We start from the raw sequence: 25,067 nt of genomic DNA on the forward strand, positions 1-25,067 counted from the left end.
AAACATTCCATCTTATACGGTAGACTATTTTACTTTAAATAAAGAACCTTTCACGTTCTTCTACATTTTCTTCAGATTTATTTTTTTCACCTTCAAGGAAAAACAAGGTAGAACCTTTCACAATCCATTTTGTGTTCACTTACAGGAAATAAAAATAGAATTAATCTGTTCTGGAGGCAAACTGTTGCATCCTGAAACAATTAACATGCAGAGTCTGTATTATAGCATTATACTTGTGTTTTTGAACAGGTATTGAAGTGTTAAACTAAGTTAACTTGTTTTAATATGAAAATTAATGCAAATGCTACCTCTGATAAGTGGCAGGCTATTTAGTAGTTAGCGGCTAGCAATCTCTTGAACGGTATACTCCTGACCCGTCTGCTTTGCCTTCTGCTTAGTCGACTTCTGGCTCATTGATGCATAATGGCAGATATCAAGGTTTGCTTTTAATGTACAGATTACTAAAGTGGGGTGAGAGATTATCAAATTGAGGGTAAAAATTAGTAAATTGAAGGTACTGATTATCAGTTGATATTATTTTTCTCATATGCTGGCACCGGAGGAACTCCACAAAATCTAGCCTGCATGGCACTAAAATACAGCACGTTCGAAAATACGCTCGGAGCCCGCACTGCTTCACTCTGACTGATTGGAAACTCAGTGTTGTTCAAGAATGCCGTTCGGTCATTCAGTAAGCACCAAAAGTGGAGTGTCGGTGTCTGCTCTGAGTGAACACAAGAACATTTTTCACAGTTTTGATGATGATTAGACTCAATTGTAGCTGAATTCTTGTGAATAAGCTGTTTTAGATGTTCATTGGTCTGTAGTCTGCCTCGGCCGCTATGCTATGAGTTGAACAATCTTTTAAATTGCACCTATTATAACTCATAGTTGTTGGATCTTTAGAGCTCAAAGACTGCAGTTGGATGGGAGGCAAATCTTTGAGTCTTTTAACATTTGTTTTGTGATGCACTTTCTGTTGCTTTTCGAATGAAGTTAAATAAATACAAGTTTGATTAATTGGGTGTTGTGTTTTTTAAATATAAACATAATGCACCATCAAACAATTGTATGCAAAATATTAAATTTTGGGGTGTTGCTATTTGGCAATTTTACATCAATGGCCCACATTTGCGAGAGTGTTTTGTAGTACACTATAGAAGGCCAATGCCTTCTAAATAACACTTTGATCACTATTTACACATATTTTTCACCTTCCCACCTAAGTCCATGAACTTTAAAGATAAGGACAAACTCTTAATTTTGTGTGTCACAGTGATTTTGACTTCAAATTATTTGCACAAGCTGTAGCCTGAGCTGTCAGGAAAAAAAGCCAAATGATGTGCAGCCATATTACAGCAAAGTACTGATGCTGTCAAAGCAATGGAAATGAAAGTCGTTCATTGGGAAAGTACAGGCTTGCCCATTATAAACAGGGAGTCGTTCATGTATAAAAGAGTAATTGCCTGAATGCATACCAATAGATCTGGAGCAGTCTTCCTTGGATGACATGCATACAGACGAGCCATTGTTCAAGCCATAACTTGTCTGAGAGGACGCTTTATCAAAGGCTAACCTGCTGATGTCAAGTAGCACTTTGAGCACATAAAATACAAACAAAAACAAAATAAAGCCTCGCAATGATCCTTTAATACAGAGATATTGTAGTCATAGCAGAGACAGAGTAGTAAGATGACTGCTGGGTGTGTTTATAGCATGTGCAGACATTTTTATTAGCTGCATCACTGTCTGACAAGGGGGTCAAAGGTCAAGCAGTGAAGCAAAATGAGGTCAGACGTCAAAGCCACAGTGGGTTCACCCTGGAATGAAAAGATAGTCAAATTGTTTGGCTTTGCAAATAGCAAAAGTCGCAGGCGTGCCGGAGCCTATCCCAGTCGTCATCAAGAAGTAGGCGGGGGACACCCTGAACCGGTTGCTAGCCAATCGCAGGGCACACAGAAACAAACAACCATCCGCACTCGAACTCATACCTAGGGGGAAATCTGGAGTGCTCAATCACCCTACCATGCCGGTTTTTGGGATGTGGGAGGGAAACCGGAGTGCCCGTAGAAAACCCACACAGGGACGGGGAGAACATGCAAACTCCACATAGGGAGGGCCGGAGGTGGAATCGAATCCGCACCCTCCTAACTGTGAGGTAGGCTGACATGTTTAAGCGCTTTGGATCTTATCTGTTCACATGCCTGCACATATAACTGTAGGCATGTTCCAGCCCCTCAGCCTTGACACGTCTTTTATGCTAGATACGGTTCTGTGCTATGGGAAATAATGAGGGGTCTTTATTTGAAAGAGAAAATGTATTAACCACGCTTCATCGCATTTTGATTAAATACCAACATTTTGACGCCTTCGGCAACGGGTTTCAAAATAAACGGAAAATAGATTCTTAAGTGAATGGAAAAAACAAGATTTTTTTTACGCTCAAGCACAATCCATAGCAGTTGAAAACCCTCAAATACCATTTACCAAAATTAAACCAATGTTACAGCAACAACAACAAAAACCAGATTGATTAACATTTAGGTAGTGGTTAAATTCAGAGCACAGGCTTGCGGCTGTGCACCCCCCCAACACATTAACACACACACTTTCTGTGTGCTTTTAAAAATATATCATTAAAAATGAAAACTATGATGCAATCCATTCATTTACTTGGACCAGAATTCGGAAAGTTCAATGTATGTTGTTGTCATATTTATGATTGAATCTGTATACCAGCGCCTGGATCAAAGCTACCAAAGTCACGTTATACAACCTGGCTTCAACCTGGTTGGAGCTGGTTTCATTGTCAGGTGTGCCTGAGGTGTGTAATGGAAAACGCCCTCGATCCACTGGAACACCCAGCAAGGCATCGTGCAATCGGTCAGATTCCAAAATGCAGTAAACTAGACTTGCCTCAAGACAAATACTATGCGGCACCAGTTTTTACGTGGAGCGCACATGCTCTTGTCTATGAAAATAGAGCCCTTGGTAAATTTCTATAAAAAAAATAACATTTTGATTCAATATTTTTTATTTCATTCCCTTTCAAACATTTAATTGAGACAAACTTTCCACATCAACTCTTGCGTTAGTTGCTTCAGTTCTTTGTAGCGTAGGCTTGACGTCAGTGATAAGCAAATTCATTGTACACAATCAGCACACAATCAAGATTTTCTCCATTCTTCCATTGGGCATATTTGTTTCAAAAATAAACTTTCCATAAAGCAAGACAAGAAATGTCATTTCTTTCATCATATCTGTAAGATGTTCTGGTACGCTGATGTCACTCTGTGCATCTTTTGCATTAGTGCTACTTCCAGCACTGATATAAAGTATTGCGGAACAAATACTTTTCTAAAGGTTGTCAATCAGAAAGCCATGTTTACTTATATGAATCAGTTGAATAAATGGTCACATATAGCACAATTGATTCAAATGAAATTCACGAAAGATGCTGTCAAAGTGAAACCAATGTTTGCGTTTACCGGCTACTTAGATTCGTGGATATTGCCACTCCAAGCCTGATTGCAGCACATAAACTAGTATTGTTCACAACAGTGCTGACATCGACGGGGCTGTCATTAGTGCAACTGACATCCTTTTGTCAAACACGCTGATGCAGACAGGCCGCATAAGGTCGCTCACACTCTCTGTTCCCTCTGCATCATTCTGATTACAACCAGCAAACCTCCAGAACCAAAGAGAACCACAGTGAAATGTGTGGAGGGCAGCCGTGTGAAACCCAATGCAGAGATACTGAACATCATCAGAGAAGAATGCACATTCCCTTGTGAGACTGCAGGAATAAGGAAAAGATAATGTCATACTTTGGTCATACCTATCAAATGGGGGGTTGCATCTGTACAAAACATCACAGTTCAGCAGTCAGAACATTATCATGAATTCTGTCACATGACAACTCAGAGGACATTTTAAGAAACCTCAGCAGTAAAAGAATTATTCCTGCCCATGTGTTGTGCTCATTCTTTGTTTTGGCCTGTGTGACAAAGTACCGTAATTTCCGGACTATAAGCCGCACCGGACTATAAGCCGCACCAGCTAAAATTCAGGGATATTTTAGTTTTTTTCTTACATAAGCCGCACCGCACTATAAGCCGCACGTGCACATGAGTTTTTTACAAAGAAAGACAGTACACAGAAAGCCGTAAAAATCCATAAATACGCCGCGCCGCCATTTAAGCCTCAGGGTTCAAAGTAACCTTCTGAATAAAATGCATTAAAAGTTCACATTCATTACAACTTGTTTTTGGTGAGCAAAATGTCAGAAGAATTGAATTTAAATGCTGATTGATTGGGTTTTAATACAATGCAGATGGTCCAAACAGCGCCACTGCGTTGTGTAATCTCTGAGTCACATGGCAGAGTAAGAGAAAGGGTTTAGAGCCTTTTGACGCAGGTCACCTAGCGTGCATTCTTACTAAAGCTCATAATAGTCACAAGCAACACAGCCAGAATAAACAGCAGCCATAGTAGTGTTTCAAAATAGTATTTTTGTTGTTGTTTTTTTCTTCAAGATACCGCACAACAGTGGTCCACAGCCTTTTTACGAGTGTATAAAAGTGATCAAGTCATCACAAAAAATCACGACAAAAATCTTATATAAGCCGCACCTGACTATAAGCCGCAGGGTTCAAAATTTTGGAAAAAAGTCGCGGCTTATAGTCCGGAAATTACGGTAAATGCTGGTGGAGCTGCTATGCTACCGTATTTTCTGCACTATAAGGCGCACCGGATTATAAGGCGCACCTTCAATGAATGGCCCATTTTAAAACTTTGTCCTTTTCTAAGGAGCACCGGATTATAAGGCGCACCTTCAATGAATGGCCCATTTTAAAACTTTGTTCATATATAAGATATATACATTTGGCCCACGGGCCGAACGTTGGACACGCCTGCTATAGTGGCTCAATATTTGTCCATATATAAGGCGCACCTGATTATAAGGTCGGCTTTTGAGAAAATTAGAGGTTTTTAGGTGTGCCCTATAGTGCAGAAAATACGGTACTCACCTTCATATTGCTGTACTGTACCATACACCATTTTCATTCAGTTTAAGACTAAGTTTTTTAAGATTGTTTTACAAATAACATTTTTTTTGTTTTACACCTGCGTGATGTTTAAGAATCATAAAATATTACTGAAAACACTGCCTGTATCATTAATAACTGTTACTGACAGTTCGACTATCAATATTGTAATTTACTGTTCATTATTTCCAATAGGAAACTTTGTTTCAAAATCTGAATAAATACAATGTTCACCAATATCCCAAAAAACTATTAGAAACTGGAAAACACTTAACTCTGTTAAAACCAGTTGGTCTACTTGCAAAGGATGCTCTCCTATTACTTAAAGCAACAATTCCACAGCAAACAGGCTGTGTGTGGAACCTGCAAGAACAATTAACCAAGTCTTTAGTGTACATTCCTGCAGGTATTGTCTGTGTGCGTGTTATAGAAGGAGTCACATGGAGAAGCATGCGTAATGGGGGTTTTTACAGTTGAAAAAGCAAGGGTCACTTTTAGTGCTGATCTCTGCCCAATCTCATGTTGAGCGACCACATGATCTTTATTGCACACCACACTTTGACTTCAAATGTGCATAAAACAGACGGTGCGACCATCTCGGTGTCCTTTTGTGAAAGAACCCGATGACCTACCCACCCAACCCAAGTTCAAAGCATGCTATCAAGGATTTCTGCTGCTATGGAGACCTTGCAGGAATTTGTGTGAATGAGTGTGTGTGTGAGTGCATGTGTGCGTGCATGCGTGAGTGTGTGTGCATGTATGTGTGATGATCACTACCAATAGACTAGTGTTGGTTAAGGTTCAAGGGGAGTAGCAAGCGTGAATAAGGAAGAAGCAGAAAGGGTGAAGAGGAGGGGCACAGCAGAGGTTGAGGGTCACCTAAACACAAGGCTCCTTGGCTGAGTTTCCCTGGGTCAGAGCTTTGAGGGCAGGAAGTAGCACAACATTATATCCGGCACTTGAGGTTGGGACCTCCCAACCCCCTCTTGTGCCTCTCTCACACACAGGTCACCCAGTGTGCCTTGACAATGTATGTTGATCAAAGGCATGGTCTGACTTTTGGGTCGAGGTGGGGGTGGGATATAGGAGATTAGCCCTGGAGGGTGTGTGTGGCTGTGTGTGTGGTGTAGTGTGGGTCAGCCGATCTTATTTCACCAAAGCCTGTTGTTTCTAAATCACAATGCACTAATAACTAAGACTGGTGACGTAGTTCATTCTGTCCACTTTTTCGCAATACTCTGGAATTCAACAATTAAGACACTAGTTGAGTAACACAAATCACACGTGATACGTGTAGTATCTATTTTTTTGTGCAAAGGAGCTCAGCTTTGGCTTTTATGGGTATGATGGCACTCAAAATCAGAGAAAAACAAATATGGATCATAGGTGAAGGGACCCCCTTGGAAACTAGATGATTCATCACAAGAGGCTATCACAGCAATAAATACATTTACAAATACGTAAATGTTCCGTCACTTTTTAAACGGGTAGTTTCCAGCCATATACTGCTTTCTTTTAGCTGATAATACTGTATTTATTTCCTTGTAAATTTAAACATGCCTTCCCATGTCACCTTTTGGACATAAATTGGACATAAGTCAAAATGGCAATACAATAGCCAACAACAGTAATTATGATATAATCTAAAATGTTGCTTAAAAGAAAATCTGATGATTTATCACAATAGCAATGTAAGAGAAGGATGCAAAACTTAAAACACATTAAATATACAACTATAAAAAAACTCAATGTTACATAAAAACTCAATGCAAACAATCTTATTATAATGTCATGCTCACAATGTTATGAAACCATGGACTTTATAGTATTTGACATTTGATGAGCGCTGTACTTTTATAGATTTCATACTTCTACAGGACATTTACTCCCTTGGTTCTCATGTGCATGCATCATGAAGGCAGACAGCGGAGATTTTTTTTCAAACAATCATTTCCCCATGTTGTTGGCACTTAGTTTATTTATTCACAATAACAAATGTCAGCTCCATTCTTCACCATATTGTTGTTGTTGTGAGAAAGACCCTGGGCACATAACTTTGCTTGCCCACTTGTTTATCATACAAGTGACACCAAAGATGATTCGATTTTCATGCTCCAACTGAGTAAGAAACAAAACACACATCGATAAGATAGATAAATGGAATGAAAGGAGATAAAAAAATAAGTGGTGATCAACTTTGGGTGTGGAAACCTAAAGGGGAAATCTTCCATTAGTCAGTAAGTATAACGTGGAAATGGACTATAAACTTTCCAAGACTTACAGAGCGCTGTGTTCTCTGGCACAGGGAGATAACAGTGAAGGTGGAAGGAGAGGCTGGGCAGGTGGGTGGACATGAGCCAACACGTCGCATGGGGAACAAACAGAGGGTTCCGATAAGCTGAGCGCTGAGAGAACCAAAGGAATTTTAATGACCCACAAACCAGCCTAGCAGGTCTGTACGACTGAAATGCCACAGATACCTTGTGTGTTCCTCTCCTCCATACATCCACAATTTCACATAGACTCTACGAGTTATTGGTCTACGATAAAAATGTCATTTTATGGCCAAACAGTACTGTAGCATTATTGTCCACCTTGTTGTGTAATAGGATTACAAAACTCCCATAATCCCGTTTCTGTTCTCGCAGCCAGCGGTTCCTGTTTAGTTTTCCCTTCTCTACATTAGCTGATTCCACATGCTTAACTTTGTTCCAAGAGTGTTATGTGTGTGTGTTTGTGTATGGGGATGTGTCACGCACTATGATTTGCTGCTTTCCTTTCTCAGTCAGTGAACCTTTTCGTCATAGACGCAAGTCTCATTCGCTCCGTTTCATTTTGTAAGCAGCTGATTTACACTCGTCATTTGTCTGGCAGCGTGCAGCAGTCGCTTGAAAATTCCCAGGGTCATGTGACTGCACGGCACTCGTGTGAGTTTTGTTATCATTTCTTTTAGCCTGGTGCAATGCTCTGTTTGATTCAAGTACAGTGGACCTTTGGAAGTCCAAACACAGGAACCAGGAGGGCATTCCACATGCTGCATTCAAGGAAAGTTGGAAGTCGGATTTATCCCACTGGGAATTTGCTAGTTATGACCTCAAAGCGTTTGAAGCACATGTAAACAACAAAGATGGCTGATTCCGATTTGTTGTTCTCGTGTATCACAACTCATTTTCACCTCCGGCAAGCCTTCTCCATAATTTCTATTTTGATAAATAAGTGAATGTTATATCTTTAAAGCATTTCACTAAATAACTTTATGCAGGTGGATGCATGTCTTCATGCAGTCAGTACACATCAGGCTGTGCTATGAGAAAGTTTTTTTTAATAACTACATAATAATAAATAAAAAGGACGAAGTATACTATGTTTACAAGCTTTAGATTTGATTGAAGTATTTATTGTCCTCTAAAAGCGTAAAAAGTATCTTAGTATTATTTCCTTGTTTCACTTCCTACTCTATCCACAGAATTATCATCGTCAACAAGAATCAGCGGTAGATAATGCACTGCTTCTGATTGTTGCCTTGTCTATTGTATTCATTCCCCTTCAAAGCTGAGTCATTCCAGGAATATATTGAATAGGTTTCTAAAAGAAGATGTGAAAATATACTACTCCCTGGCCTTTTGTGCTTCTTGTCATCATTCATGAGTTAGATCTCATGATGTTTGGTTGTGTTTTTTTTGCTTGGTATTACTGGTAAATGACAAGGTCAGTGTGAAATTTGATAATTGTGTGGTGCCAGAAATATTGTATATAAGGTGTGTATGAAAGATTTACAGACCTATTCACCAATTGTATATGTATATAAAAATAAACCAAAAGACATAGCTGATTTTTTTTTTTTCATTTCTGATGACACAATCCAGTGACAAGCTTCCACAATACACAACATCCATATTGGAGGTGCTTTTTATGTTCCCAAGAAAAGACTTGGCCTTGTGATCTTCAATTTGAATGTTTTCTTTCAAGTGTTTCAAGAAACCTTGGTCCTCCCTTGTCCAGACCATTGCTTCAGCAGGGAATAATGGAATTGGAAACAATACTGTAACCTTTGCCATGGTAAAATGCTCCAATATCTGTACAGACAATGTTATACAGCAAGTTACATTTAAACATTCTTAACTTTACACATGTGTAAAACTTTGTAAGAGTACTTCTGGTCGATAAAGTACAGCGGTATCTGAGTCGAGTGTGCCGTCAAGTCCCATGCGATGATGTATTCTTACATTGCTAATAAAGCGAGTTCATTGCGTACCGTTTGTAAGATCGAAATGTCATATGTCGAGACTATCGTAAACCAAAGACCTCCTGTTCTCACCATTAATGTGACATGAGGTAGTACAGAAGGAGATTAGTGGTTGTGGCCTGGGAGGTGTGTACAGTACGCGCTGTTCTTTTTATTTTTTAATTCTGAGTACTGAGTAGCCAGGAAAGAGACACATGGTTTCACTTTCGTTGATATGCTTCCACAGCCTCATGACAAACAAGTTCGATTTCCCATTCATGGTAATAATGGCACTTTTGTTTTTGCCATCACTGGTGCTAAGCAATGGTGGTTAAAAAAAAACTGTGCAAGGCAGCTTCCATGCCATGCGGAGGGAACGTTCATTTGCTTTTCAGCCATGCTGCTCCTCTGAACTTATCCTGCGAGTTCTTCTGGTCTGTGAGTTCATAGGATGTTTAGTCAAAGATAGCTTTGTTTTGGAAGTGCTGCTTAATGTTATTAAAGCCACAGTCTCATAACATATGAGACGCAGCAGGGTTGACCTGGTTCCTGGAAGAATAGAAAAGTACTGGTCTATTCATTTATTTTAAAATGACTTTTTGATTTGACTTTTAGAATTTTAGAACAAGCCATGCCACATGTCTTCAAAAGCTGCGAATCTCTTCCGGTAAATAAATGTGTGATCGATTGGCTCATTATAGTCATGTGATGACACAACAAGCACTACAGTTGTACTTACTGACAATAGCTGAGTAGTGAGAACACTGTGTGTAAGCGGTGCATGTGATTGGGGAGGGGGGTAAAGGAATTAAGGCCTCTCAAAAAAATGCTAGACCAGGTTGGGTTGGAATTGACTGACCATTCAGCAGCAAATTTCTCAATTGTCACCTTGCCCCTGAGTGGGGCCAATTCTTAAACCAATTGATTTCAAATTTATCATCCAAGAGCCAGCAAGCAGGCCTTTGATAATTAGCATTTCCAGTCTTCTGATTGATTGAAAATATTACGGCTAACTTTGAGGAGTAAAACTGGTTGTCATGTTAATAGAAAAATATTGGTTTTCTTTTGCTCCAGGGAATACAGGCACATGTATCACAGTTGCATTAATGGGGTTCTATAATTTTGGTGCGATAGTTGTATTAAGAGGTGCTCACTAAGGCCCAGATACCAATGCATAACCACTGTCATATTTCTTTCTCTTGCTACCTCCTCATCAAGAAGAGCAAAAAAGGAGAGCAAAAATAAAAGTCTTTGGCTTGAGATTATGTTTCATGTATATCAATTGAAGAAGTGGTGGTGACACTTTGGGTTGGTGACCGGGAAAGACTGGTCCAGTAAACACATCATTCCATTGCCGGGAAAAGAGGTGATTGACTGCTGTGACACATCAGGTAAATGTGTTTCACACACAGTATGTACTGCAAACGTAAACAGAAGATCATGCGCAACACCTTTATCGGGTCAGCTGTGTGCAGATACACCAGCGGTCATCCATGGTGAACAAAACAAAAACCCGTGCAAACACGTGTGACTGTTCACCTTTTGCTCCATCGCTCTGAGTTAATATCTAACACTGGTTGTCATGCAAGCGCGCACACACATAGAACAATGTCGAGGACAATGCTTGAGTGTGTACACTGCGGCCCTGCTAAGAGACCGAGGGCGGAAGCTATAATCGAACGGTCTGTTCTGCATAGCAACAAGAAGTTTTGCAGTCAACACTGGGCTGTATCCTGGAATAGAACAACTGTTATTCAATACAATTCAATAAGGACAGTAACAAATGTGAAGTTTCCTGTCACAAGTTCAACAGATGTTACTTCCATAATGTGCTCACAGAAAATGACATATTTTAAGCAGTGATAGTCTCATGATTTTGTGTGTCATTTTCAAACAATGTGTCAACTGTGAATGTTTTAATGAAGAGGTAAAATCTAGAAGCAGTTCAACGACAGAGAACATGAAATAAAATGAGATGGGTTTAACCAAAATCAAGGACAGTGAGTTATTAGACAGCACAAAAGAAGTTACTGTATCTTTCTAAAGCGTGCCGTAAATGTGAGAGGAGGACTCTGAAATAGAGACGGGAGTGGGAGTAATCTCAGCAATAGGAAGGAAGTGGGCGATAATGTGGAAAATGTTTAGCCTGTTACCGACTTTGTTCTAAGAACCCCATGATTCACTCGAGGGTTACCGACCTCTATGGATAATGTACAGTATGTGCGGTGGAGCCATTTTCATCCATTGTCATGCATGATATTATACAAGACCACAGTATAGCTCATGTGACATGCATATTTTCCTTTTACCTCATCTTTTTGAGGTCTCCCTCCGACACTTGTTTCAAAAGAAGAACCAGCCTCAATAAATGGAATTACTGGCTATACTGTATATTGGACTCGTTTTGTTTTTAATGATGTTTTTATCATTCATTAGATTAGATTGGATACATGAAACATCAAATGTTTATATAATAAAACAGATGAATGGATAGAAAGATGGGTGAGATGTGATGTTGCAACGTTGACCCTCATCTCCCAACCCCAGCTGTCTTTCAGGGAATTACTGGGAGGCTTCCAGGAACATTCAACATCAGGAAGCTGTCACAGCCTGATATGGGGTTTAGAAGAAAAAGAAAGCAATATGACTCTCCTTTGAATGCTCTGTTTACCTAAACATCAATTTGGATGACAACTTTTATTTTCTCTGTTTGTCTATATTGGGTCTCAACATCAAAAAGTAAAAATGACATGTAATGGAGTAATGAAATGCTACAAAACATCCTCATATTGTTTCACCCTTACTGAACAATAACAGTATTTTCCACTAAGCCACTCAGATTGTGAAGCTGCTGCATAAGAATTTTTGGGTGATCTCCAACAGGTGAATTGCAGCAATTGGAAAAGCACATAATCACGCATCAAGTTAGTCAACTGAGCTGTAAACAAAGACCGGTATGTTCTTCTCGGCTCTCCTGTGCAGACTTGCAATTGCTGCTACTTGCATTTATCTCAGTGGATTCTGGCTGTGACTCCGTAAACTGACATCCACTCATTTTGTCAATAACTTTCCCGTTAAAGATCTGAAAATGATCAAATTTGGCCCAACTGTCAGTATGTGTGGACCCCGTTTTAAGAATGAAGCAATAATGAGGCTAGAGACATGAAGAGTGACAAGGTGCCCTTTCACGAGCCATCAAACTGTTTATACTTTCTATGCATAAACTAAAAAAAAGCAAATGCCCTTTACCAAATACATGATTTGGTTGTCTGTCGCTTCTACAGGAAGTTGTTATTCTCCGGCATTAATGTGTAAATAAGGACAGACACAATGGAACACGCCAAGCTTATGCTGGTAATGCTCTCTCGTGCATGTCATAAAGGCTGTCTGCCTTACTGGTGTCAGAGCCGTCTATTCTTCATGCCAGCAGCTTCATGACCTACTGCCTAGCGTGCTTCTGTCTGCATGCATGTGTGTGCGTGTGTCTGAAGGCTCCAGGACTGCCAGCTGTACGAGCAACATGCCCAGGGAGAGCATCGCCTCGCGGGATAGACAGAGAGAGGCCGCGACCCACCTCTTTCCACGCTAACACTTCCATGTTAACACAAGCCCTGCGTGCATGTGTGCTTGTGTGTTTGAGATAAGAGACAGCATTCAATGCAGCAGAGCTAGTGTGGTTGGCAGAGGTGACTTGGAGGGCTTTCACATTTCATTAGGACAACTGTTAACACATGTAAACGCACACAAGCAGTTGCACATTTGGCCCACCTTCTCGTCCATTCCTCATTTAGCAGCCCATTCATTCACATGTTTATTGCCTGTGTGCTCACTTGCAAACATGCACAGAACTCCTCCCATGAGAGTGTAACCTCTGTCTCAATCACTTACACACAAATCTTCACACTCTCTCATGCAAACATGTCAACTTCTCTTTTGGGAATTGGACATGAACTCTCGATTCTCACATGCATCACATGCAACACATCCTCTAGTTTAGTCCAAGTGGTACTCATGCACACCAGCAGATAAAGTCAGTTTAAGGTGTTTGGTAAACTTGTGCGTAAAAAGCCGAATGATATTTTTCACTGTGCCTTCTCAGTCCATTGAACAATAGAATCAATAGATATCAAAGTCAAATAACGCTGCTTTTCAACTTTTCATTATAACACTGGAATGACTCCATTTAGTTGGCTTGATATAGGGCCATCCGTTTGAAAATAGTCTTCTGTTTACTTCTCAGAATGTGACTGCTGGCTGCAGTAAGGAGAGAAATTGTACTCAAGAGGAGACTGAGGTCAGCAAGAAAACAGGCCACTGCGGCTAAATGGTGGCTGGAGTACAAAACTGCAACATCCAAAGCCAAGGAATATATCGGGGTAAGTTTGTTTGGTGCATCCCCAGATGTTTCAGTGTTACGAGGATGATCCATATGCAAAACTAGCAGTGATTAACATTGCCTAGTTGGTATCACTTCAGCGCACATTGAACTCGGGTGAGACATGGAACAGGGGTGTCAAATTCATTTTTGTCACATCAACCTCATGGGGAAAAAAACTGATCAGAAAACAAACACCCTCTTCTTGCTTTTTGGCATTGTTACCATTTTCCCTTTTCTGCAAATGCTTTAAATGACATTTGTATTTGGAATCATATTGTCAGTACCAAGGTTATAGTTAATGAACACTAATGAAGCTAAAAATAAATATATTAAAAAAAACGTTATATAATACAAATGAACCAGCTTAAAAAATGAAAAAGTAACTGAAACTACAATTTACATTGATTATATGAACCAAAACAATCACTTTTTATGTATTTATTTTATATTACCATTTGGTCATACTCACAAAAAAATGTCAACCAGTTGACAATTGGTGAATTGTAGTTTTCTGTTACTCAAAATGTATCAACCTTTTATTCCCACAAATAATACAGAAATAAAAAAACTAAGTATATTCAATCATAATAAGAATTATATTTGTGCTCAAAACTAATTACATATAACTACCCCCCCAAAAAACATAATCTTTGTTGAGCATCTGATGTTCAGCTCACTTGGCTAGGCAGAACATCCACGTTGAAGTACTTTACATAGAACAGAGAAATGCAGACTACTTTTAAGGAATAACTCAAGAAGAATTGCTTTATCTCACACATGTTCTGCAACTGCACCATCAGAGGACTACAGAGGCTTCTCCATATGGTGTGCTGCACACATCAGAGCTCAACACATCACAAGCATGTTGGTAGGTTCACCAGAAATTATAGCCAACAGCACAGCTGCAAACAAACACACATACAAAAAACATCCTTTAATCTGGTACAGGGATGCGCCGCCACGTGTTATGAAGGCCCACTTCAAAATCTAAGCAAAGCTAGTGGGTTGAATCGGAACCAAAAGCGACCATATCAAATTGAATCGTAATCCCACTGAATCAAACCAAATCAAGTGGTTTCGCTTGTCCCATTCTTGAAACGTACTCCATGTATGGAGAAACATATGCCCCAAGATATTTCACACTACTGATGAATAGTTACTGAATTGATTGTATCAATAGGGCTTTGATGGTACAGTGTGTTCAGGCAGGGAAATCCAGAAAGTAACCGCACGTTACAGCACACAGGAAAAATGCATGCAGACTTGAAAATGAGATCCCACATGATTTTGAAATGTGACATTTTTAGGGCCCAGACAAGTGGATGTTTATCTTTAAACGGTCTCCTATAAGTATTTAAATTCCCAGTTCAGTGAAACCAACAACCATCACAATGAAATTTCCAAAGTCACTATGACAAGCACTGAATAAATATTTGTCCAGAACATTCACCCGGCTGATTCCAGGGTAGTCAACCAATGGCCAAACCATCTCTCTTTTAATCACATAACAGTCTCTGAAAGACAGCTGAAAAACATTAGGTCTGAAATTATCACATTCAGAACATTCTCACAAAAAGTTTGTTCTCTGCCCCTGCGGTTGTATGTTGTGTATTCACAGCCAGAGTAAATATTGCAAGAATCTAAACAGGTGGGAATCAGCTGTTCTTGTTTTTCTCTGGTGGAATGGAAAAGGACAGTACGTGAAAGATATTAATAGTGCATACTGTTGTGTATAATGATGTTTGCAACTTTGACAGGCACCGAGAGAGAGGTAATCATGTGCAGTGGTGTGAAATACATGATTTTATACTGTAGATTCATTCAATTGTGCCTATAGTTTTGATAAATACCGCATCGCCACAATATTCTTAAATGAATGTCCATCTGACAATAGAAAGGAAAAGAAAGCACAATTGTCTTTGAAAAGTTGTTAAAAAAATACTACTCTTGTATAGAATCTCATTAGGTTGTCATTGGTGAGTATGTGGTGTCTATACCTGAATGCTCCATTTAATTTAATTGTAAAAGAATAATATAATAAAGTAAGGGCTGAAAATTTGATTTCTAGGTTTCATTTGCAATCCAGCCATTTTCTGGGTTGTTTATCCTTTTTGGGGTTATGGCTGAGCTGGAGCCTATCTTAGCTAAATTGGAACTCGTCAGCCAATCGTAGGGCACGTAGAAACAGACTCAAGATCACACTCACATCCTCATACAAATTCAAGTCATCAGTCAACCAACATGCATGCAGGAAGCCGGAGTACTTGGAGAAAACCCACACCAGCTCGGGAAAAATATGTCAACTTCACACAGATCCTGAGCCTAGAATCGAACCAGCAAACTCAGAATTGCAGACCACTAACTCACTGTGTTGAATACAGCAAATTTTTAATTCTACATTATAGTCTACACACATTCAAATACATCCTGCATGATACGGCACAAGGCAAGTATAAATGTGTGTGCGTGCTTGCAGGCATGCATGGGTGTGTGTGTGTTTGGCATGGACTCCTACTACTTTGTTTGTGCTGTGTCCAGCACTTCCTGCTTCTTTGTTTATAGCCCTCTGCTGCTCTTTTCACACAGAATTGATAAGAAAGACACATTTTAAATGCTTTTGGCAGGCAAGTGGACACACACACGCACACACACACGCACACACACACGCACACAAACACAAAATTCTCTCAAATCCACTGTGATGACCTTTCAGATGCCAAATGCGCCACTGCCAAAATGTCAACATCTTTTGCTGCCGCTTTGCTTCGGATGCAAACTGAGCTGGCAGCAGGTTAGCCCTCATGTCGCTACACATTGTCTACATACACACAACACATTCTGTGCAGAGCATCTCCAAGCGTGAACGTGTAGAGACTAGGCGGATTGTTTTGATCACTGTTACAAAACATGAAACTTTGTGGCAGGGTGGAACGTGTCAAGTAAGAAACTTTTCAATTTGGGTGAAAATCCCAATAAAGGTTTAAGCATTTCCACGCCTTCCATTCCAAGGGTGGATTTACGCTGCAAGTCCAAGAGCCCAAGTCTAATTTACCTAACTGATTTTGTGACTAGTTCATTGATTCTCAAGGTTTTTACACCAAGTACGACCTCAAAAAATACTTGCCTTACCAATACCATTTTAATGACCAACATCAAAATATAACGGCACAGAAGGCCCATGTGTTAACTGTACTTAAAGATAGGAAAATGATCCCCCCCCCAAATTTCTTAATGATTCAATTAAAATTATTGAATTAAGTTATATAAAATTTGATCCCTAATAAAAGTTTGAAAAGAAACCGTTTTAAAAGATTAAATAACTTAAAATAACTTAAAAGTTGAATACAACTGAACTGTGTGTATCATACTGGATAAATAAAAAATGAAAATATAGAGGACCGCAAATGGCACCACATTTGTAGAATCACATGTGGGTAACTGCACATCAACATCAGACAGTGACAACATGTAATGTAAAGCAATACACAAATAACACACTTAATAAACACTGATTTCTTGCCCTGTTTGATCACTAAGGGCAAACTCCACATGACTCCTCTGGCTGCTCTCTTCAATTACTTTGCTTGTTTAAAGATGGACACGCCTCTGGTGGATTGATGTAGTCATTGTCTAAGCTGTCTCTGTAACAGCGGGTGTGTTTATTTGTGTCGTTTGGCAAGATGCAGGTATGTGTATATGCCATAGATAGGTGTATTTCACTAACGCCAATGAGCTACAGCCAATTTGTGACTTAACGCTGTATTTGCAATGGCAGGTGTCCAGATTCCATCCATCTAAGCATTTACTAGACAGAAACTGTGTGCACCATGAACTGGTTGAAGAGATACAATCCATTTTTTTTCCAATTCACATAGCTTTTGATACATATCTAAAATGTCCCCAAAACAGAACTTTTTGAACCATACAGTACAGTGTAATTCCAGCCCATTACACATCTCTACAGTACATTAGAGTTGAGTAGAGCAGTCACCAACCAGATCCAGAGTGAAACAGAATGGGTTCTTTACTCTTATTGTTGAAGGCTATCATTTGTAACAAACTGAACTGATGATCTTAAAGAACTATGCAAATTGATTGCATGGTCTGCGTTCACATGAACAAAAACAGAGCAGCCTGTTCTTATCTGCTTGTTGTATGAGCACCCAGTGAAATCTGAGGTTTATCGAAGCGAAGGAATGAAACCACGTGAGGGTTTGTTTTGGGACTGAGCTCTGCCTGGAGGGTCACCATAACTTTGCGGGAAGCTGAGCCTGTGTCATCGCAATCCGGATAGTTATGTATCTCAGCGCCCGTGTCTGGCTGACCCAATAAATAATCTCTACACCTCCACACGTACAGTGTGAGTCACACCTCTGAAACACGTTTGCACTACGAAAAGGGGAAAAAAGCATAATTTTGCTTTGCTAAAAATGTATTGCCTCCCAAGAGTACAATTGATTTTTAAAGGACTAATTAGTTGTGCCTGTGTGTGTGTATGTGTGTGTGTGTGTGTGTGCATGCGCGTGCGTGTGTGCGTGCGTGTGTGCGTGTGTGTGTGTGTGGTAATGGAAGAGGGTGGGGCTGCTAACATAAGTTTGCATTTGTTCTCTTTGGTCACGTGTACAAGCACATGTGCATGCTGTGTGCTGGTACACATGCACACAGCTAGGAGGTGAGGAAACATTTTATGGCCAAAGTCGGCATAAAGTGTAAACATATGTCTTTTAAAGGATAAGTATTCCACTCCCTTTTCATCCCTTCATCTCACTAAAAAGAACCCCCTCTAACATCCACATCCTCAACTCCAGAAGATCACGTACTCTTCCGATAGAGCCAACAGAGAGTGGTCATTAATCACAGGACACAAGGAGATGCACTACAAATGAGAATTTGCAACCATTTAGGCTAAACTTGACTACGCCAAAGGTGAGGTGGGTTCTTTGGCTCATGTAACATAATCAAAGTGGTTGGCAATTAGCAGCATTGTTGATTATTCTAAAGAGATCTGGCACATTTAGCTTTGAATTTCACACCTTAAAAGGGATATAATGTTCTTCACTCTTTTTTGTTTATCCACACTTTTGGATGTTTGCGCACTAAATTCAGAATTAGGACTAATTTAGAATAAGAAGTAACCAAAAATGTTTTTGGTATCCCCGCTGAGATTCAAAACCTAAACCTCATAAATGTGAGGCAGATACATTTCTAGGCCTGCTGCCATGAACATTATCTGCGGCAAAATTTTAACATAGTAGATCCAAATGTCCCTGTGGTCACTGGGATTTTTTGTTTTGTTTTTAGTGGTTAGTGGTCATTTCATTTTTTCACAACTGAATACAGCACCACTGTCCTCAACTATAACAGAACATTTTCTCCTTTCATTGAGCCAACATGAAGAGAGACTTCAGTAATCACATGCAGGACACAAAGGAGGTACACAAGTAATCAACAGAAATTATGATGTGTTCAAGTTGAAAATATTAATTAGCAAAAATACCAGATGCAATCCATTTAAGAAATATGCTTTCACTTCTTTTCCGTCTGTGCCCACATTGTGAAAATCTTTGTGACGTGTCTGAGAGAAATAACTGCACAACTGCATTCAACTAAGAGCCGTGCAAATCTGTTGTGTTATTCTGCAATATAAAGTAATTTTAGGTGCTTTTGTGGCGAGACATAAATGCTGCTTGTTCTGATCTAGTTATAGTCTCATTTTATGAGGAAAGTCATAGTCATGGACTCCATTAGCGCCTTTTCAGCTTTAATAAGGAGAAGAAAGCTGTGCACTGTGGAATGTGCCCATTCTTGTGGAGGAAATGAAGGAAAACAAAAGACATGCCCATGAGCTCCTTCTCTGTGAGCCGTTTCACTTTGGAGCACAAGACACGTGTCAGCGATAAAACATTAATAAAATTCTATTTTGCTTCGAACCATCAAATGGAGCATGTGACCACTTGTCTGTGTGCTTGTACTTGAAACCAAATGTACAAAATCATTTGTTGGCCATCAAGCAAAATGTCATTTTTAATGAGTGGTGGCGCGTCGCTTTTTCAGTTCATTGCTTCTGCTTCTGAAGGGTCAACTCAATACACCTCTGATATGACGCTTAATATAAAATATGATAAGAGACATGCACATATCGTACTATTCACTGCTAACCAGGGGTACACAATATCACTCTGAGGTCGAATGCCTCGAGGCAATTTGGAAGTTGACCAACATTTCAGATGGGCAAACGGTTTGAACTGCTGTCATTTATGAAATAGTAGTCGGTGATCATGTGTCTCATCAGTTCAGTTCAGGGAGCATCAAAGGGGTTTTACACGAGGGGTTTGCTTTATATTTGACATTTTGGACTTTTTTTGCCTCGCATATTCAAAAAGAAGGCCTATTAAAAGAAGAGAAAACAAGCAGTCCCACATTTGATATTAAAGTTAAAGGGGGAAATGCATCTTCTTCCCAAAATCTTTTGTTTTTTAATATTTGTTAAAAGTGCTGGTATGACCTGACAGTATATCAGCAAAAATAAATTTTAAAAAAAAGCAACCTTGTTTGGCCCCATCTTCCTTTAATTCTACGAAACCACTATGCCTTAAGAAAAACAACCAATCAGACATAATTATTATTATTATTGATATAAAAATAATAATAATTTGAAAGTAACTGAGCAGATTTTTTATATTATTGTTGCAAAATCAGAACAAATAAGAGGTTGCCCAACACCCCGTTTCCAATGTAATTTGACATCACTATTGCCTGAGAAGGCTAATGTCACACCACTATTTACCCTGAAACACTAACACATATACACACGCACACACAGACGTAGTAGCATGCAGATGTAAAGTAGGACTCCCACATCTTAGCTTCAGGCAAGCGTCACAAAGTCATTGAAAAGGAAGACAAGGGCTTTACTTTAGGTGATCTGTCATACACGCACTGCGGGCTACATTATTGCCAGGCACACTATACTGAGGATGTCTAGCGTGTGCATGTGCGTGCGTGCGTTGGTCAGTGTGCCTGCGGTTTCACCAAAGCCAAAGTAATCAACATGAGGGAGAGTGAGTGAACCTGGCATTGTGTTGGCAGGCCATTTGGAATCTCTTCCTGCTTCTCCTAGTTTCCTCCTTCTTGCACCCCTGAAGTGCACAGCTAATCCTTAAGCTCTACCCCCATTTAAAGACAGGGACATCACGCAAACCTGCCTGGATGCATCACGCTCGCTCTCAGGCTCACACGCACACACGCTGCTTGCTGAAAACAGAGTTAAGAAAGAGAACAGCGCAGCGGGGGGCTAAGCTATGATGTGGGGGCAGCAGCAGGTCAAATGTCTGTCTGCTTATTTCCAATTGGTCCACAGCAGCAAACAACATGTCACATCAGTGGCAAGCTTTGGATGACAACATAAGGACGAGAAAGGAGTCGTGTGTAGCTCATGATGACCTCGTGCAAATGGTTACTGGAATGTTCCTGAGTCATTTTCACATTCAATACTTGAATTTACCTACTACTGGAGAAATCATGAACATATAATCTATTTTCATTCATATTCTGCACGTAGCCACATTGTAATGGATAGCTCCAATGTATTGTAATACTGTATGCAATGGAGCACTCAGGAAAATTGAAAAGCAGGATGGACGCTTTAAAGGTCAGGCCTTGAAGCATTCCAGATGGAATTAAACTTAAAAATTGGCTGTCGCCCTAAGTAAGGTGTTGCGTAGCTCCAGAGATGTGTAAAATGTGCGATTACATTAATCTATAAATTGCATTTAACAAAGTAGTTTTGCTGCACAATACCTTTGACTTTTACTTGAATGATTTTGTTAAGAAGACTACTTGAACAATCGAGCTATAGTCCACTTGCTACTTTTATTTTCTCTGTTAATGCATGCGGAATCAATTTATTTTAGTTTGTCAGAGACACATGTGTCACATGACTATGTTTCAGCAATCGGACCCAACCACCAGTGACGTTTGACCCCATTTGACAAATCTAATGGCAGCGCCAGGCAGTCACATGACCCCACAAAACATCTTCTCAAAACAGTCGGTCCCTCACTGCTGAAGCCAGAGGACAGCTCTTACATTGCCACTGTTGCTGACAAAGTTTTTTTTCCTGCTGGAAACATTGTTCTAAGTGCCCATTAACAAAATGGAAAGGAAACTATGTACAAATCCTTCAATTCTCCACCGCTGTAGGTGCTGTTAAAATACATAATTGCCAAACAACTGAAGGTGAAGTATATGTGATGGATATCAGTGGATCACATCTTTTTTTTTTTTTTTTATAGATTCTTCAAACAAATAAACAAACTACCAAATTGTACACTAACAAACAGACCAATAAGACTACTGGATAGTCGTGCAAAAATTGCCTCCTCCTTGACATTGGTATTACAATGTATAACGCTTTGATGTCTATTGTGATGTAAATGTGTATGCTAAGTGGTTTGGTGCCAGTCTAGACGGCGCCAAGATGGCGCCGGCCGAGACGGCGCCATTTTGGCTGACGCCATCTTGGATGGGGTATTGTTATGCTAATGTATATGCTAATGTATATGGCACCAGCCGAGGCGGCACCATCTTGGCTGGCTGGGGCCATTTTGGCTGGCTGTGGCCATGGCGCTATTTTGGCTGGCTGTGGCCATCTTGGATGGGGATATGTAGGGCTATGTGTTTTAGTAGCCATGTGTTGGTGCACCTAATTTCACATTCAATAGTTTGCAGGAGCCGTTCATGTGCACCTAATTTGACATTCAATAGTTAGCGGGGGCCGTTCAATAGTTAGCGGGGGCCGTTCAATAGTTTGCGGGGCCGTAATCATCTCCAAGAGTCGAGTAGTTTAAAAGCCTACATTTACTGAGAGCTGAAGGCCGTATATTTCAGTATATTTATATTATACAGTATATTACATCTGTGGAGAACGGGCCGGGAGAAAAGCTTTCCAAAGATGTGAAAACCGTACCGAACTGTACAATTACACTCTGGTCGACCCCCGACAACTCTAGCGCAGAGCCAGACCTGGTTGACACAAATGGAAAATTCCTGAAAGTCGTCTGGCAGGCCATTTTTGAGCCATCTTATTCTTCCTCCTTCTCCGATGGCTGTCTCACAGGCGTTGGCTGGTACAGAGTCCCCTTCGTTTCACATGAAGAAAGATAGCTCGCCGACCTCATAAAAAAATTTAAATCCCCACAGAATCTCCGGTGTTAGATGCCAGTTTTGCTCAAGTTTTTCTGTCGGAGGCTGCTGCATACGTTTAAGATGCATATGTTTTTTCCTAGGCGCATCTAACAACCCATCAGGGCCTTTACGGCAAAGATGTATACTGACCGGTGTCTCTGCTATCATGATTTGGGCTTCAGGTTTGCAGTTTAACTCCAAAGCTTTAGCTTAGCTTTTTTCTGTGAACTGGCCGATTCACACTCTGCCATAATATAGCCACAGCCGGTCCAACCCCCCTCTCAAACCACACCTCTGTGTATCACGTGTTTTATAGTCAGGACATGTTTTAACTTAGACAACTTTCATAAAACTATCTAAACAAATGATAACATACAAAATATGCTGGAGGCATATCAAATATACTGAAATATACGGCCTTCAGTGGCCTTCAACTCTCAGTAAATGCAGGCTTTTAAACGACTCGACTCTTGGAGACGATTACGGCCCCGCAAACTATTGAACGGCCCCCGCTAACTATTGAATGTCAAATTAGGTGCACATGAACAGCCCCCGCTAACTATTGAATGTCAAATTAGGTGCATCAACACCTGGCCTCTCTCCTTTAGATGCCTTTTTCAACACATTGACGGCGCTTTAACGACTCAACTCTCGGAGACGATTACGGCCCCGCAAACTATTGAACGGCCCTCGCTAACTATTGTATGTCAAATTAGGTGCACATGAATGGCCCCCGCAAACTATTGAATGTCAAATTAGGTGCACAAACACCAGGCAGCTATAACACATAGTTCTACATATCCCCATCCAAGATGGCCACAGCCACTCCGTGTATCACGTGTTTTTTTAGTCAGAACATGTTTTAACTTAGACAACTTTCATAAAACTATCCAAACAAATTATAACATACAAAATATGCTGAAGGCATATCAAATATACTGAAATATACGGCCTTCAGCGGCCTTCAGCTCTCAGTAAATACAGGCTTTTAAACGACTCGACTCTTGGAGATGATTACGGCCCCGCAAACTATTGAACGGCCCCCGCTAACTATTGAATGTCAAATTAGGTGCACACGAATGGCTCCCGCAAACTATTGAATGTCAAATTAGGTGCACCAACACCTGGCTCCTAAAACACATAGCCCTGCATATTCCCATCCAAGATGGCCACAGCTAGCCAAAATGGCCCCAGCCAGCCAAGATGGCGCCGCCTCGGCTGACGTTAATTTGTTTAGATTGAGCTGTCAATATATTGTATGAGGTAATTTCTTCTTTTGTTTGATTTAATGGTGTATTTTAGTGAATATCAGTAATTACAGTGCAAATCCAAATTATTGTCATATTTTTTAAACAGGTTAGACACATTGGACAATGATGGTTACTTAAAGTTACTTATATCTTGTCTTTTCACATCACTAAGATCAGATTCTGCGGGTAAAATTCCAATAATAAGGTGACTTGACTTGGATTTGACTTGACCTATTTAAGGACTTGACTTGACATAATCTGTGACTTGACTTGACTTGACTTGCCCAAGAAAAAAATGACTTGGGACTTACTTGAGACTTTAAGGTTAAGACTTGAGACTTACTTGAGACTTGCATATGTGTGACTTGGTCCCATCTCTACAATAGACATCAAAGCGTTATGCATTTAAGGACTTGACTTGACTTGACATAATCTATGACTTGACTTGACCTGACTTGCCCAAGAAAAAAATGACTTGGGACTTACTTGAGACTTTAAGGTTAAGACTTGAGACTCACTTGAGACTTGCATATGTGTGACTTGGTCCCATCTTGGCTAAGAAATTCTAGTTTGTGGAATGTGAATAGCAAGAAGAAGAGAGGCACACTTCTCCATTAATTCATAAAAAGAGAAGTACACTTGACAGGATGTTGGGAAGGAAGAAGAGAGTGAATGCATTGATAAATGGTTGCTGAAATCATGTGTCATGCAAGCATCAGGTTTATTTTCTGCTCTAAAAGCATTTATTCTGTCCAAGTGATATTGCGAAGGGAGTCCAACAATGCTGATGTTGCAGTAACACAAGTTGCTTTAGCAGAAAAATACGCATGAGTCATGATGAAGTCACATTTCTGCCAAGAAGAGAAATGCTGTGTCATTTTTTAATGTTTGATTTCTTTGTTGGCCCTCCCGAAAGAGAAAGTTGAGTGCCACTTTATAGAAGAAGGTTAAGCATCTTTCAAGTCATGAAATCATGT

The 25,067-nt window shown here is 40.1% G+C and overlaps 2 long non-coding RNA genes across 2 annotated transcripts; one reads left to right on the plus strand and one right to left on the minus strand.

The window, feature by feature from the left end:
* Window positions 1-6,971: 6,971 nt before the first annotated feature.
* On the minus strand, window positions 6,972-8,345 carry LOC148395025 (uncharacterized). Its single transcript, XR_015859618.1, has 3 exons — window positions 7,532-8,345; window positions 7,333-7,456; window positions 6,972-7,262 (listed from the first exon to the last, which is right to left on the minus strand). It is a non-coding gene; the product is annotated as an uncharacterized LOC148395025 (long non-coding RNA).
* Window positions 7,344-18,128, plus strand: LOC148395026 (uncharacterized). The gene is made up of 3 exons (XR_015859617.1): window positions 7,344-7,503; window positions 13,517-13,652; window positions 14,455-18,128. It is a non-coding gene; the product is annotated as an uncharacterized LOC148395026 (long non-coding RNA).
* Window positions 18,129-25,067: the final 6,939 nt, after the last annotated feature.

The sequence above is a fragment of the Syngnathus floridae genome, chromosome 7 (genome assembly GCF_059516105.1).
Source record: "Syngnathus floridae isolate MCC-2025c chromosome 7, RoL_Sflo_1.0, whole genome shotgun sequence".
In the NCBI taxonomy this organism is placed as follows: domain Eukaryota; kingdom Metazoa; phylum Chordata; class Actinopteri; order Syngnathiformes; family Syngnathidae; genus Syngnathus; species Syngnathus floridae.